Genomic DNA, 18,446 nt, shown 5'->3' on the forward strand with positions numbered 1-18,446 from the left:
AAGTTACAGAATTAGAGGCAAGGGTACGTGAAACCGAATGCTGGTCATGGATGGTCCAAAGACAAAAACTAGGGCACAGAAATTCTTCTTTATTTGCATGTTCATTATCTTAATCATCATCCGAGGTGCAACCTCCCCTGTGTATTAGGCACTTCCTTTGTGCTCTCGCTCTTTATACATTCACTCATTAGTTGCAGGTGTTCTTTCTGTTTAACAGTAAGGCCCAGAGACATTAATGTGCTCTCCCAGTGTCACACAGCTAGACAGTGGTTTGAACTCAGAGCAGGTGCCCTCATGATGAAACTGAAATTGTTTTTTTCTACCAGGTAACATGAACTAGCTGATTTGAGCATACTTCGGAGTCACCCAGAGGAGTACTGGGTAACACATGGGTGGCTGAGCCCCATCCCCATAGTCCTGACTCCGTCGGTCTGGTGTGGGACTCGGGAATTTATATCTCTGACACATTCCCAAATGAGTCTCAAGCTGCTGGTCTGGAGATTGTATTTTGAGAACCGTCTGCTGTCTGCAGTTCTGTCTCAGGGCTTTTCTTAGTGCAGTTGGGCTGCTGTCATAGGACAGCTTATAAACAACAGGAATTTATTTTCCGTGGTTCTGGAGGCTGGAACGTCCAAGATCAAGGTGTCAACAGACTCCATGTGCAGTGAGAACCTGGCTCCTGGCTCACAGACGGCTTTCTCTCTTTGTGTCCTCACGTGAATGAATGGTGGGAGAGTTTAGGGTTGTGCCCTCGTGACCTGATTGTCTCCTAGAGGTCGCAGCTCCTGATGCCGTCAGCTTGGGGTTAGGTCCAAATATAGGAATGGGGAGGGACAGGTTTTTGTTTTGTTTTACCAACTATCCAAATTTCCATAAAATGCAGGAGAGAAAATAGAAGTTTACAAAAGAGATGACAGGTACCTAGGAGAAGACAGAGAGCATCAGAGTGAACACGTGAGCAGCCTCATGTGGGGTCTACGGGGCAGAATGACCACAACTGTGTGGGTGCAGAGGGTCGGACTCAGGGCCCGGGAGGAAATGAGCTCATTACCGGTTAAATGTGTTACGCATCCCAGCTGGCTCTCCTTCTAGAAAATAATGTACATGGACTTACGGACTATTTTTTATTACCTTTGGCTTTCGTGGAATAAAGTTTGTCTCTTTGACATGGAAGAAGATGTCTGCAGAATCCATCAGCCATTAGTAATTGTGGCTAATGAGTCTTAGGCTAACCTGACCCTCAAGCAATTTGGGATTGTGTTTAAAAGAAATTTTTAAAAAAATAAAATTTTTTAAAAAAATCGTAAAAAATATAATCTTTGACCCAACAGTTCCCCTTTTAGGACTTGATACGAGGAAATTATTGAAGTTGGATGGGTTTATAAAGATGGTGATCACAACATTGCTTCTATTAGAGGTGGTTGGGAACAAGCTGGATGAAACCGGACCACGGCTCCACGTGATGCTCCTCTGTGTCCCCCGACGGTGACATGGTCTTCTCATTGCCCTGAGCCACGCTCCTCTTCACCCCAGAGCCTCGCTGGCTGGCTCCGTCCCCCCTTCCATGTGCCCCCAGTGTGACGGTGCTCGGTGGCTTTCTGTCTCATACACTCATTGGAATGAGCCGTGAGCGCGTGCCCTTGCCTTGGGTCTGCGTGTTTCTCTTCAACACGGAACCCCGGGATGGTGGTGGCTCCCCGCCTCCAGCCTGTTCAGCTGGTTTCCCACGGCGTCCGGCACTTAGTAAGCAACAGGTGTTTACTGAACGGATTAGTGGAGAAGTCCCTCTCTAGGTTTTTGTCTTACAAGTTTATTTTTCTGAATTACATGTAATTTTTGAGCCTTTAGAGTGAAAAATACCATGTACTGTCTGTGTGAGGTTCCCGTGCGGATGCCGTGTTCTGGGAGCCGTGTTGTTAAGTTCTGGTTTTTCTTTGAATGATTCAATTATTTCTCTGCTTTAAAAAAGAAAATACTGCTTAATTAGTGGATAGGTTGAACTGGAACTTCTATTTGCCAGTTAAATTTTCATCAGCTTCTCTAATCAAAGAGAATGCAATAAGTTATCTTCCAGGCATAGATCTTTTGAAAAATTCAAGTGAAAGGAGATGAGCGACACATTATATGTATTTTTGGTCAGTGCCTTAGGCGTGTGAATACTTGCAAAGACTAGGTTTTATTTCACCATATTTTTGATGTTAATTAATTGAAAAATTAAAAATAAGCCCTGAATAGAGACACAGTTATTGTTCTGGAAATGAACACAGAAATAAACAAAAAATAATGTTGCTCTCAAAATACCAGAGAGTGCATTATCTTCAGATACTTTCTGTGAACCGATCAAACACCCTACAGTAACAGTTACAAGCCCAGGCTGTTCTGGGACACTCAGTGAGTCTACATCTGGACACATTGGTCTCCGTGCGTAGTTACAGCAACACGACACACTCTTCTCTTATGACATTCCTTCTGCGCTTTGTTGATAGTAACACAGCTAAACTTTGAAGCTTGTGTATCCTCTTGTGTTTGATCTAATGCCTTGCTCATGGTAAATTCTCAAAGTGTTTTTAACACTAGCTTGAAGAATGGAAGAGAATTTTAGGGGGTTGGGATTGATTTCTATGTTTGTCGTCTCTGAGTACAAGCCTGTGACATGTAATTGTGTTTTACTTTATTAGTTGTGCTGGTAGAGTTCAGTCCAAGAGACAGAGCCAATAGGGGATATACACTGAAAGATTTATTACAGGAATTGGCTTACGTGATTGCCGGGGCCGCCAGGTAGGGATGTCGGATCCACAGGGCAGGCTGTCAGGAAGAGCAGGCCGGAACTGGGCTGTGAGCTCAGCGGCCGTTCTGTGGGCTAAGTGTCTTCTTCAGGAAGCCTCAGACAACTCGCTGAATCTGGGGTCCACTCCCATTATCCAAGATCATCTTCCTTCTCTAAACTGAACTTATTATGAACTTTAATAACATCTCCAAGACATTTCACAAAAACATCTACTTTAGTATTTGAATTACAGAGGAGTACAGCATAGCCACATTGAGAAATTCAGCTGTCATACTAGTATTCTTGTGAGAACTGAAATAATTGTGCCTTCCATTATATTACATAGAAAAAAATTTCAAGTACAGAAGTAAGGTAATTGGAAAGATACTCCTCAAATTCCTTTCAACTCCACCTTATGGAAGGTGAGAATTTCCCCAACAGAAATTCCAAGATTTCGCTCCCACATTACAGGGTTGCTGGATAGAAGAAAGATGGTGATTCAGAATCAAGATGGTTAAGAATTTCAAGGACTATGGGAACAAATACATGATTGTAGATGTTATCAGTTCATAGGTCTTCATTGGTAAAATATCAAAACCTTGACCAAAGGGAAAACAAAAAGAATGAGAAGTGGATATTTTTAACCACATCCTTATAAAAAATGTCTGGTTTTGCTCTAAATATGTCAACACCAAACATTCAGTAGTCTGTGGATTTGTAAATATTTTCATGAGTATAAATCCGAACATTTGGGAAACTCGCAAAGAAAGTGGGGGTGAGGGAGAGAGGAAGATGAGGAGGAAAACTTCTGGGAGAAAACTGGGGAGTTGCTTTATTCCTTCCACCTAAACAGACCTACTTATTTATTTTTATTTTTATTTTTTTATTAGTATTTTTTTTTAGTAAGATTTAGGAGGTGTTCAGTTTGCTTAGAGCAGAATTCATTATGTCACAAAATGCGGAGATGCTCTCTACACAAAGGAGGAGTCGAGATGCTCCTGGATAATTCCACAAGATGGGTGGGTGACGCACTGAGCATTTCTGATCTTCCCCACAGCCGTTTTGCCCTAACTTGACACCTTGCACAATAGAAAGTGGATTCAGACAGTAGTGTACTATTACTTTGTGACTTCTTTATTCTACCTTTTTGTTAGTGTTTTATGGATATATGTGATGTTTTGATAGTCCAATTTTCTTTAGTCCAAATAATGAAAATATTTTTAAAAGACTATTTCATGTTGTTAAAAATGTGATGATATGAATGCTGAGGTTTGGTAGTGTGTTAGGTACTTCCAGTCATAGAAAATTAGAGAAAAAAGGGTATATTTCTATTTCTAGTTTTCCCCTCTCATTTCTCCCCTTGAATTTTTGACCATATACCACTGTCAGAAAACCATGAGAAAGAAATAGGAGGATATGTTGGATGATGTGGATTTTTTCAGTGCCATGCAGGGGTGAAGACCACCTAAGAATTTTCCAGGTGAATATCTTTTTTTTATATTTGATAATTTATAGGGAGCAAAATTTTTCCTAAAAGTTAGAAATTTTACCCAATGAAAAACCGAAATCCTGAACTGACAATTGACTCATTAAAGAAAGTGAATTTTTAGATGTAACAAAATAATGCAATTCAGGCAATACCCTCGGTCCTGACTTGTATACTCACTTGATAGACATCCTCGCTGTTCATTATATTTAAAGGTGCCAGACATAGGGAAGTTACATGCTAATTTATAGATTTTTTTTTTTTTACTAGGAATGCAAATAAAGTCTTTTCTAGTGTAGCAGATAACCCCAGTGATTCTGTTTTATGGCCCTGGATTATTTTCTGGTCATTTTCTAACCCAGAAATTTTATTTTAGCATTGTCTCTTCCTGCTTAATTCACTCCTTTCTCAATGAATTTTGGAAATGGAAAATAATTCGTGGAACCATATTCAGCAGGGGAGAACAACAGTGCACTTACTCTGCTGGTATCATTTTGTATTTTGTGCGGATACTTTTCAGTTAGGAAAACCACTACAATTAAGTATCAGAATAAGCTGAGCTTAAGGCTAGACCTTCAAATTCAAGTGTAGAAAGTTGTAAAATAATTTTTTCGAAGTCAGTGGAGTATTTTCATGTTTTTCCTATAGCGACACATATTACTTAAAAATGAAATTAAAAGTACTTAAAGTATAATTTACTCCATCTGTTTCTAATCAGTGGTCTTCCAGGAGAAATTTAAGTAATCTCAGAAGGAAAGTGGCGTCCCTTAGAGCCTCTATATACTTTCATACAGTATATCCAGGATTCTCAATTCCTGATTAAAACAGGATAAAATGAGCAAACACTAAAAGGGGGGAAACAATAGACTAAGAACCATAAATGATCCAGATATTACAGTTATCAGAGAGAGACTTTAAAAGAACTGTGATAAACATGTATAAAGAAAGATGAATTTTTTTTTTTTTTACCACTGAGATCCATTAAAATAGAACCAGATGGAAATTCTAGAGCTGAAAATAAGATAACTAAATTTGAGATTAAAATTTAGGCTGAATAGCAAGTAAGACGTAGCAGAATAGAAAATTACTGAAATCAGTAGAAAATATCATATTGAAAAATGAAGAGAGAAAAGGATAAAAAATACATAAAAGAGTATGAGACATATGGTACACAGCTAGATGATCTAAAAAATATTCAGTGAGAATTCCAGATGGAGAAGCAAAAGAAGATAATGACTGACGATTTTTTACAACTTAGGAAGTACATTAAGTCACAGATTCAAGAAACTATAAACACCAAGCAGGATGGATATAAAGAACCACACCATGCACATCATAGTCGAAATGCTGAAGCCAAAGAGAAGAAGAAAATAAATTTAAATCAGCAAAAAAATGGGAGGGATCACATTACCGTCAAAAAAAAAAAAAAAACCACAATAATATTCTGATATGTGTTTCCGTAGAGATTATGGAAACTATATTGATTCCTGAAATAAAATAACTTCCAGTCTGGAGTCTATATCTTCCAAAAATATGTTAAAATGTAAAAATAAAATAAGAACATTTAAGGAAAAACTGGGCTAAGTCCTCGGCAGCAAACCAGTGTGAATACGAAGGGCAGCATATGAAGCAGAAGGGAATAAATTCTGGATAGAAAAGCAGAGGGACTGAAGATTTTAGTTTAAAAAAAAGAAAAGAGTACATATGTAAACTTAAATGAGTGTTGGCCGTAGAAACAAAAATAATGTTTGCTAGTTTAAAATGTACGTATGTAGAATTAAATCATATGCAAACAATGGCACAAAAGTCAGGAGATTAAAAAGAGGTTGAATTAGTAAATGTAAAAAAGGAAAGCAATGATCTTGACCATCAGGATGTGATGGGTTCTAATTTTGAATACCTCTGATGACTCATTGGTACCTGTGAAAATCTGTAGAAAAACGACTTAAAAGTGGAAGATACTTACAGCAAATATGTTGAACTAAAAATCTAATAGAGGGAAGAGTGGGAAAATAAGAATAGTTATAATAATAGCAATTACTGTGTTGTAATAGTAATCTTGATAATCCAAAAGAAGTTAGGAAAGGATATAAAAAAAATTAGAGTCACCAGAACAAATAGGAAATTAATAACAAAATGGGAAAGTTGAATCCAAATAAAATGGTGATTATATTAAACATGAATGAACTAAATATTCCCACTAAAACAAATATTATCAGCCACATTTTAAAAATTAAAATCCAACTCTCTGTTGCTTATCATAGACACATCTTTAGTGACACTGAAAAGTTGAAAGTAAAGTAATAAACATATATTTTTGATTTGCAATCTCCTCCTTGCTGCCTCCCCACCACGCCCCTGAAAAATAGGAAGAAAACAGAAATGGGAAATACTGTGTGTGTCAAGGACATTACATATTCTGTGTATTTTAAACACATAACAAAAAATACTTTAAACACATTTCGGTCAATAACTTTGAAGATATAGATCAAATAAACATTAGAAGAAACAGAAAATCTGAAATATTCTGTAATCTGTTAATGAACTTTTTACTGAATTCCACAGAGTCCTCTCCCTGCTGAGCTTCCTTCACCGGAGAATTTCAAAGAGAGTGTGTATCGCTGATAATACAAAAACTCCTCCAGATAAAATACATAGCTACTCGCTTCATAAAGCATGATTAACCAAAATTTTACACAAGCCTTATGAGAAAGAAAATTACACACCATTCTCTCATGAAAATTGGCACAGAAGTCCTAAGTGGAGGATCAGCAGATCAAATACCAGTTGTTTCAATGATCTGTTGCTTAGAAACAAAATAACAATAAATAACCCCTAAGTTGGTAGTTTAAAATAGCAATTTATTGTGATTTCCTACTGGTCTGTGTGTTGAATAGCTTCGGTTCAGGCAGGTGGTTTTTTTTTGGGGGGGGTCTTTCTTTTGCTCTTTCTTTTTTTTCCCCCACTTCTTAAAATTGTTTTATTTTAATTCCAGTGAGTTAATGTACAGTGTAGTATTAGTTTCAGGTGCAGAACTTAGTGATTCAACACTACCAAACGTCGCTCTTGTGTTCATGATGACAAGTGCAGTCCTTAATACCCGTCACCTCTTTAACCCATCCCCTACCCCTCGCCCCTCTGGGAGCCGTCAGTCCGTTCTCTGTAAAAACCATAGAGATTCGTACATACTGTTGTCCAAAGAGATGGTCACAGCTTCTGCATATCACTTTACATTATAAATAATTGCTGGTTACCTAATCTTAAAGAGAGGATCTTTAAAGTGACTTTTCTGAACTCTTGCTTCCTGTTCCATTCCCCGAAGATAGCACAGCAGCTCCCAGTAAATGTTTAGTAAATGGTGTTCGTCGAATGAATCAAGAATAGGTGGGAGCCTGAAGAGGATCCCAAGGCTGCTAATTTAAAATCAGATTTACTTGTCATCAACTGTCCTCGTAAGTAGACATGCCCCGATCTCAGAGGCTGTAATGAATGAAGTTTGTTGTGAAGAATTCAACAAATAGGAAATGGAATTTTGCTTAATGTTATCTCCTTTATTTGAATTTTCTTTATTATTATTATTATTATTATTATTATTATTATTATTATTATTATGTTCAATACAAGTGTAGTCAGACAGGGACTCTGACAGGAGCCCTAACGTCTGTGCTGGAAGGCGACGCAGCTGCGTGTGGCTTGGGCAGCCTCACCCCCGTGCAGCCTCTCCACCTTGTTCACCGGGGCTTCCTCAGTGTCCGGATGAACCAGTGCTGCGTGATTTCTTCCCTGTCAGCAGGCTTTCCCTAGAGGGACTTATTGCTGGAGGGGGCTGGAAAGTCTCAGAATTCACTATCTCCAGTGATCAAAAGCAGGTCAAGTTGCAGAGCTAGCCCCAAATCAAGGAAATGGAACCGTATAAAAGAATAAATAAAGAGGGGTGGTCTTCCTTTTGGGGGCCCATATCAGAAATTTTTAGAAGAGATATTATGTAACAAACCATGATGTTTGTTTGCAATGTTTTGCATTTTTTTGTGTTATTTTTTAACATTTAAAATTCAATGACTGTAATTCATCATAACATAAAAAAGAAGACTATATGATCTTTTGAATACAAAAGGAAAAAAGTATTTATAAAAATCCATACTCAGGGACACCTGGGTGGCTCAGTTGGTTAAGCAGCTGCCTTCGGCTCAGGTCATGATCCCAGCGTCCTGGGATCGAGTCCCATATCGGGCTCCTTGCTCCACAGGGAGCCTGCTTCTCCGTCTGACTCTGCCTTCCACTCTGTCTGCCTGTGCTCGCTCTCGCTCGCTCTCTCTGACAAATAAATAAAATCTTAAAAAAAAAATCCATACTCATTTATAATTTTAAAAACTCAGAAAAGGTATACCTGGTTGGCTCATTTAGTTGAGCATCTCTTTTTATTTATTTATATTTAAAAGATTTTATTTATTTATGTGACAGAGAGAAAGACAGACAGCAGGAGAGGGAACTCAAGCAGGAGGACTAGGAGAGGGAAAGCAGGCTTCCCACTGAGCAGGGAGCCCGATGTGGGGTCCGATCTCAGGACCCTGGGATCATGCATGACCTGAGCCGAAGGCAGACACCTAATGACTGAACCACTCAGGTGCCCCTGAGTGATTCTTGATTTTGACTCAGGTCATGATCTCAGGGTCATGGGATCAAGCCTCTTGTCAGGTTCTGTGCTGGGCGTGGAGCCTGCCTGCCTTGGGTTTTCTCTGCCCTCTCCTTCTGCCACCCTTTCCCTACCTCTTTCTCTAAGAAACAAAACAAAACAACAAAAACCCAATATATTGAATTGATAAGTTCTGAAAGCTTTCTTCCTGAGATTTGGATGGGACAATGAAGCACTGCGTCATTTAAGGGTGGATTGGAGATCATAACCCATTTAATAAACAAAGAAAAATAGAGATTAAAATAAAATAAATTACTATACATAAATGGAATGCTAGCATGGAGGACATTCAAAAGCATCACAAATAAATAAATTGTGTTGGGTCAAGTATATATCCATAGAGTAAAAAATTACTTTGCCCCAAATTTACAATAAAAACAAAAATTAATTTCAGCTGAGATTATGGACCTAAATATAAAGGTTAAAATAATGAATATTCTGGAAGTTTGTGCAAAAAATATATCATTATAACCTTGGATTAGGCCATGATTTTTTTTTCTCACTTTATTTTATTTTTTCCATTTTATTTTATTTTATTTATTTTTAGGGTTCCAGCATTCATTGTTTATGCACCACACCCAGTGTTCCATGCAACACATGTCTTCCTTAATACCCACCACCAGGCTCATCCAACCCCCCCCCTCCCCTCCAAGACCCTCAGTTTGTTTCTCAGAGTCCACAATCTCTCATGGTTCATCTCCCTCTCTGATTTCCCCCAACTCACTTCTCCTCTCTATCTCCCAATGTTCTCTGTGTTATTCCTTATGCTCCACAAATAAGTGAAACCATATGATAGTTGACTCTCTCTGCTTGACTTATTTCACTCAGCATAATCTCCTCCAGTCCCATCCATGTTGATACAAAAGTTGGGTATTCATCCTTTCTGATGGAGGCATAATACTCTATCGTGTGTATGGGCCACATCTTCTTTACCCATTTGTCCACTGGAGGGCATCTTGGCTGTTTCCAGTTTGGCGACTGTGACCATTGCTGCTATGAACATCGGGGTACTGATGGCCCTTCTTTTCACTACATCTGTATCTTTGGAGTAAATACCCAGTAGTGCAATTGCAGGCTCATAGGACAGCTCTATATTTAATTTCTTAAGGGATCTCCACACTGTTTTCCAAACTGACTGCACCAACTTGAACTCCCACCAACAGTGTAAGAGGTTTCCCCTTTCTCCACATCCTCTCCAATACTTGTTTACTGTCTTGTTAATTTTAGGCCACGACTTCTTAACCAGACCACCAGAAGCTGTAACTATTAAGGAAATGGTTTATAAGGTGGAATCCATTAAAATTAAGACACTCTTTTTCTAATGATATTATTATGAGAGGAAAAATGCACCTTCCAGGATGGAAAAATATATTAACAACACACGTACCTGATAAAGATCTGTTTCTCAGATATGCTGATGCATACATATTTCCATTGATCAATACAAGGAAAGGCAGTAAACATAATAGAAAGACTGGAACATTTCTTTAAAGATTACAAGCAGGAAGCCAACAAATGGGAAATGTTATTATTACCAGGGAAATACAAATTAAAAATATACATGTGATAACAGTCACTCAGTAATAAGGTATTTGAAAAGGAAAAATTCTACGTTGCCAAGCTTACAGAAGAACTGACCCTCGTGTGCCTTGATTGTAAAGTTGTAAGTTGCTGCAGCCACACTGGGAAGCTCTGTGGCCATCTCATAAGGTCAGTTCATACATATGCCGAACTAGCAGTCCCCTGTGGATATACTGACTCAACGGCAGTGTGCCCCCGAATGCTTGTGTGTGGATGTTCATACCATCTGAATTGAGAATAGCTAAAAAGACAATAGGTTCATGGGACAGCACACATGAGACACACACATACACACACTAACTCTGTGATTTCACTTGTGTGAGGTATGAAGACAGAAGTGTGTGGACTCAGATGATAGAAGCAGAATAGCGGATTCCTTGGGTGGGTTTATGCCCATGAGCAGACAATGGCGCCATGTCATGGAGTGTTTACTGGGTAACAGAAAGTTTGTAAAATTATTTGACTTCAGTCTTTCAGTAACGATATGAGAGACAGGGAGAAGAAGGAAGAGGAAAAGGAAAGGTGGGGGTAGGAGAGGAGGAAAGAGATTATTCTCATATTTCAAATAAGACAGAAAAAGGGATGTTAACCTGCATCTTTCTAACTGCTGAACATCCTCATTTCACTACACCACTCATGGAATTTCACTGTGCTTGTAGTGAATACGCCACTTTTGTTCATTTTAGTCTCATAAAATACTCAGGGGTATTTTTGTTTTATTATTATAATTGATTGACATGCATTAGGTGTCATTAGGTGACATGCATTTACTAGGTGAATGGTAGAATTGGAGCTGATCATCCGTGTTTTATGTTTTAAGTTCTGTAGAAACTATAATGACAGGAGAATTTAATATATATGGTAATAAAGTAATAGCAATCCTCCCGCATCCCTGACCCCAAACCAAAAGATGTTCCTGTCCCAACCCCTGAAACCTGGAAGTATATAACTTTACATTTTAAAAGGTTCTTTGCAGATGTGATTTCATGCAGGATCTTGAGATGGGGAATTCTCTTAGATTATCTGGTTGGGCCAAATTAATCATAGGGTCCATATAAGAATGAGGCAGGAACATCAGGTTCAAAGAAGGAGACAAGACACAGAAGCAGAGGCCAGGGTGATGTGAGACAGGATCCAGGAGCCAGGCAACATGGTGGCCTCTAGAAGCTGGAAAAGCATTGTGCTCTAGCCCTCATCAGAGGAACACAGCTCCTCCATCCCGTTCTAGACTTCCTGTCTCCAGAAATGTAAGATATTAAATACATGTGTTGTTTTAAGCCATTTAGTTTATAGTAATTTGTTGCAACAGCACTGGGAAACTGATGCATATGGTACCACACGTTGTGGATCTTCGACTTTCCAGACACTGCAGGATTGCGCTCCTGGTGGTAGAACAGTATCAGACTTGTCATGTTCTCTTTGTGTGTGTGTGTGTTGTGTGTTTTTTTTTAACCTATCTATTTTTAATGTGGCAATGATAGACTCCAAAAATGGTAAACATTATGGTATTGCAGCTGAGAAGTCTGGTTCTCTTTGAAAATTATGAGGCGATGCAAGTGTGTTAGCAGGCATGGTGATGACAGGCAATGTGGCCACATCTGAGCCATCGCTCGTTACATAGCAGTGTACTTCCATCTTAACATCTTTGTCATCACCACCCAGTTCAGCCCAAATCCTAATGGGTCATCCCGAACTTGGTTTTGCTCTCCTCCAATCTATTCTACACCGTAGTGACGGGGTGTACTTTAAAAAGTATGACCTTGATTTGTACTGATCTCTATTTAAATCTCGCCTAGGCTTCCCTTTATCTGTAGGCAAAGACTACAATTAAAAATAATCATATTGAAAAAAAATCATATTGATTAAATCTATGGCAGAGGCTATTACCTGGTTCTTTATTTTGTTTTTGAAATGTTTATGCTGACCAGAGCAATCTACACACTCAGTGCAGTCCCTATGAAAAGACATAGACATTTTCACAGAGCTGAAACAAATAATCCTAAAATTTGTATGGGACCAGAGGAGTGTTGAAAGAGAAAACCAAAGTGGTGGCATCACAATTCCAGACTTCAAGCTCTATTACAAAGCTGTGATCATCAATACATTATGGTACTGGCACAAAAACAGACACATAGATCAATAAAACAGAATAGAGAGCTCAGAAATGGCCCTCAACTCTGTGGTCAACTAGTCTTCAACAAAGTGGGAAATAATACCCAATGGACAAAAGACAGTCTCTTCCACAAATGATTTTGGGAAAACTGGACAGCCACATGCAGAAGAATGAAACTCAACCAATCTATTACATCACACACAAAGATAAACTCAGAATTGATGAAAGACCTAAATGTGAGACAGGAATCCATCAAAATCCTGGAGGACAGGCTGCAACCTCTTTGACATTGGCCACAGCAACTTCTTGCTAGACACATCTCCAAGAGCAAGGGAAACAAAGGCAAAAATGAACTATTGGAACTTCAAGATAAAAAGCTTCTGCACAGCAAAGTAAGCAATCAAAACTAAGAGGCAAGGGCACCTGGGTGGCTCAGGTGGTTAAGTGTCTGCCTTTGGCTCAGGTTATGACCCAGGGTCCTGGGTTAGAGCCCTGCATTGGGCTCCCTGCTCAGCAGAAAGCCTGTTTCTCCCTCCCCCACTGCCCCTGCTTGTGTTCCCTCTTTCACTGTCTCTCTCTGTCAATTAAATGAATAAAATCTTTTTTAAAAAAGAAAAAACACTAAGAGGCAACTCATGGAATGGAAGAAGATATTTGCAAATGACATATCACATAAAGAGCTAGTCTAATATCCAAAATTTATGAAGAACTTCTTAAACTCAACACCCAAAAACAAAGCACCCACTCAAGAAATGTGTAGCAGACATGAACAGACATTTCTACAAAGATGACATACAAATGTCCAAGAGAGACATGAAAAAAGTGCTCCACATTGCTTGCCATCAGGGAAGTACAAATCAAAGCCATAATAAGTTACCACCTTATGCCAGTCAGAATGGCTAAAATTAAGTCATCAGGAAGCAAGAAATTGTTGGTGAGGATATGGAGAAAGGGGAACCCTCCTACACTGTTGGTAGGAATGCAAGTTGGTGCAGTCACTCTGGAAAACTGTGGGGGTTCCTCAAGATGTTAAAAATAGAGCTGCCCTACAACCCAGCAATTATACTACTAGGGATTTACCCCAGTGTTTATAGCAGCAATGTCCACAATAGCCAAATTATGGAAAGAGCCCAGATGTCCATCAACAGATGAATGGATAAAGAAGATGCAGTATGTGGTGTATATGTGTGTATATATATGTGAACACACACACACACACACACACACACACACACAGCACACTGGAATATTACTCAGCCATCAGAAAGGATGAAATCTTACCATTTACACTGATGTGGATGAAACTGGAAGATATTATGCTAAGCAAAATAAGACAATCAGAGAAAGATAATTATATAGTTTCACTCATGTGGAATTTAAGAAAACAGAGGATCATTGTGGAAGGGAGGGAAAAATAAGACAAAATCAGTGAGGAGATAAATCATAAGAGACTCTTTTTATTTTTAAGGTTTTTTGTTTTTATTTATTTGACAGAAATCACAAGTAGGCAGAGAGGCAGGCAGAGAGAGAGAGGAGGAAGCAGGTCCGCTGAGCAGAGCCCGATGTGGGGCTCAATCCCATGACCCTGGGATCATGACCTGAGCCAAAGGCAGAAGCTTCAACCCACTGAGCCACCCAGATGCCCCAATCCTAAGAGACTCTTAATCATAGGAAACAAATGGGGTTGCTGGAAGGGTGGGAGTCGGGGGGGCGAAGTATACAGGGGGATGGGCATTAAGGAGGGCATGTGATGTAATGAGATCTGGGTATTTTCTGTGATGGGTGGATACCTGAACTCTACCTCTGAAACTATTGATATACTGTATGTTAACTAATTAAAGTTGAAGTTAAAAAAATAACAAAATTACAAACAGCCTCATGGCTTCACATGATATGGTTGGTGCCTTTCTCACTGGCCCCATTTCAAACCCTTTATCCCTAACCGTGCTGGTGGTTTCCTCTCCCTGGGGGTTTGTACCCACTATCCATCTGCTTTTACTGGGTGTTCTCCTGCCTGCACGCTGACCCCACCACCAATCACCTCGTTAATTTTTACTCATCTATCTGAACTCAAAAGGCATTTCTTTGGGGCAGTGAGGGGGGTATTTATTTATTTTTTTTAAATTTTTTACTGTAACTCAGATTAGGCCAGCCTTTCTTTTTATAATGTTTCAGAACACTTTGAACTTTATTTCACAGGATTTAACAAATCATAATTATGTAACTATAGAGTCTGTTGGTTTAATTTTGTCTTCCCTGCTAGAACATAAGCTCTGTTAGTTCAGACTGTTTATACTGCTCTGTTTCCTCAGTGCCTATGTCTTACACATGCTCATGTTCCATTCCTATTAGTTTAAATTTGAATAAAATAATGAGAAGATTGGGAGCCAGATAACCCTAAATTCAAGCCCCAGTTCTACCCACTTCTATCTTTTTGCCTCATTCACATTGCGTATTGTCTGGGTAGACTTTTTATTCTCTGTAGAATGGGGGCAATGGTATCTTCCTTGGACCATCGTTAGGAACACCCAGTGTAATGTAGGTAAAGTTCCTGGCACATAGCAGGTACTTGGTAAGCATTAGTACTCATAAAAACAGACTGTCATCATCAGTTATCTTAGCCAACGGCTGTCTTACGCCCTCATACTCAGAGTGTGGTCAGCAATCCCTGGGGGCTTGTAAGGACTGTAGAATCTCCAGGCCCATCCCAGTCTCACCAAATCAGAATCCGATTTTGAGCAAGATCCCCTCGGTGCGCCTCCCGTATCCTGATGAGCACCGGATGTTGTATGGAAGTGTTGTATCCCGGTATGGTACACCTGAAACTGTGTTGTATCCCAGTATGGTACACCTGAAACTGATACTACACTATATGCTAAAAATTTAAGAATTAAAAAGGAAAAATTCAGAACCACTCTATCTAGATTTCATTCATTTCAGTTGTTTTCACACGTTTGGGAGCTATCTGAAGATGTTTTGTTTGTCATCTGATCTCATTTGATTAAATGGAAACAAAGCTGAGGATCCTTTCATTATTAATGAGTCTTAATTTGTCTTTTTTTTAAATTAAATTAAATTTAATTTTTTCCCCAGTGCTCCAGAATTCATTGCTTATGCACCACACCCAGTGCTCCATGCAATATGTGCCTTCCATGATACCCACCACCAGGCTCACTCCACCAACCCCCTCCCACCCCCTGAAAACCCTCAGTTTGTTTCTCAAAGTCCACAGTCTCTCATGGTTTGTCTTTGACCCGCCTTTCATTATTAAGAATTGACCGCAGTGCTTGGAGTTGATCCGTTCAACAGCTGAGTGACTCGTGGTCTGTAGCTAGGTCTCTGGGTGAGGAACATTAACTTTCTAAGAAATATTTCTTAATCTTTCTTTGAAAGAAGCGGAAGCTTTTCCCTGCAGTGTCTATAAAGGTAATGTCAGGCAGTGCAACTCACGCAAGCTTCATCGCTCCTGGGCTCCTTGTGGGAGGAGTGCCCAAATCAATAGTGTAGGTAACACAATTACCACTTAACAAATTGTATCCAAGTTTCCCTGAGATGAAATAACCTACATTTCATTGTTGTGATAGAAACAATATTGCAGAAGAATGAGACCCCAGTGTCGGAAGATTAAGGGAGATTGTCAGAGAAATTTAGCAGTGTGTGGGGATGGAACACATTTTTCTTATTATTCCGCTAAATAGCATGCAGTAATTCGTTTCCAGTTTTCATCTCAGAGGCACTGGCCTGCATCTTGTCTTGTTTAATATCCCTGCAGAGCTGCACCAAGAACTAAAGAGTACCTTTGAAGCTGATGGGAGCTCTGTGCTCAGATTAGACCTACAGGATTTGTGCAGTAAAGCAAGAAGCAGGACTTTATTTATATTGGTATTTGTGTAATCACGGAGGAGACAAGTGCTGCGGGGGATAGCTCGCACAGCACTGAGGATACTTGTAGTTTTAAGTCTGCTTTAGGTTTGTTTTGTTTTTTCTTTTTTAGTCATTAACTCAGCGCTAGCAACGTAGTCTTTGATTGCCAAAGACCCAATATTTCTAAATAAAAAATTTTAACATATTTCTAAAATTTTCATAATGACTTAACTTCTGATAACACCACAAACATACATGCTACATAACCCCCCCACCTCACGCACACACACACTCACACTCACTACGTACAACCCACATACCTGGGATCATTTCTTCTGTGCTTGGCTATTCCAATGAATTGCTTTTAATTGAAACCAATTATAAACTAATTGAAATAGTGTTAAAAAATACTAAGGGACAACTGAATAGTCATGGGAAATTAGAGAAATATTTAAGATACAGTCACCTTCTACAAGAGAAACCTGTGTAATTTTTAAAGACCAGTGCTGCTCTCCTAGAAAAGAATAATTTTAAAGGTATAATTTTATATAACTGAAGGATCTTGGCAACTTCTTGAGATTTATTTCTTTCATATTGTTCCAAAATTGCGTTCTATCAAATGCCATATGTATTCTTAAAGAAATGTGATTTGCCATAGTGACGTCTTCTTTTGTTTATCCTGTCATTTGAGAGAGAATATCTGACTGCAAACATGCCTAGGCAAGTTAGCTCTCTTTTCCTGTCTTCCTAGATACTATTATCTGAGATAAGACTTAGCTCCATGAGAACGGTTTAGGCCATAATTATTTTGAAGGTGTTGGGCACATTTAAAATAAAATTTTTGCAAATAAATCGTCACTGGCATTGTGTAAATCCTATCTTTCTAGGCTTGTTGTTTTAATCTGTAATTCACTTGGGTGATAAGTAGAGGGATTCTGTGCTTTCAATAGGCATTGTCTGGTGGCTTTATTTTAAAAACTGCACTTTTAAATAAAAATGAAACAGATGGAAACTTTGTTGCTCAGGCACTCAGCTGTACTTCAGAGTAGGAACTCAGAATCATGGTCTCGACAAAGAACTTAAAAATCTTCCAGAAAAATCTTGACTTTCTTCTTAGTAGCGATCCGGTTACATTCACAGATTTGCTTTCTAAAACAAAACACTGGTTTTCTCCTACTGCTTCGTACCCTCTTTGCCTCCCCTGAAGGAAACATCAACCACTGCTTCCTCTTTAGCCCCACATGAGCCTGTCTGCTGCCTCGGAGGTCTTCATGGTTGCTGATGGTTAGGGTTTTCATCCCAGTGTCACCACGGAAGAGCCCGTATTGGAACTTCCAGAAAGCCGTGGGCACCTTCTCACCGAGGCAGACGGTGCTGCAGAGGGATGCGGACTCCAGAGCCAAACCTTTGGGATCTGGGAGATGCACACGCTTTTTCAGGGACACTTTTTATTTTCCAGAATTGAGTGCAGATAAGCCCACACAGCCTGTAGGAACAGGAGTAGAGCCCCACCGTATCGACCAAGACGCCCCGAAGTGCGTCGTATCTCACCCCCTTTTACTCGTGATCTCAGCCAAATCGGGTTCAAAGCCTGCTCCTGTCTTTGGGGCAAAGAAGACCATGGGGCTCTTCTCTCAGCTGGTTCAGTCTAGAATTTAGACTTTGCTGATCGTTTTTCTGGGGCTGATAATGCAAGTCGGTGGCATGTTTCCCAGCCTGAGTAGTTAATCTGGGAAGAGATGAAGTTGTTCGCTCCTTCGGTCAGGAGCGGCGTGGGAGCGCCCGCGGCAGGGGCGGTGGCGCCGGGTGGGGGAGGCCGGAGCCACCTGCGGACAAGTCCCCAGACTCCAGCAGCGAAAGGCACATTAGTGAGTGCAGCTCTGGGCCGGTCACAGGCCCGACTTAAAGTGCATGTGGTAGACTCTTCACATAGAAAAGTACA

This window comes from Mustela nivalis (assembly GCF_964662115.1).
Source record: "Mustela nivalis genome assembly, chromosome: 9".
NCBI lineage: Eukaryota > Metazoa > Chordata > Mammalia > Carnivora > Mustelidae > Mustela > Mustela nivalis.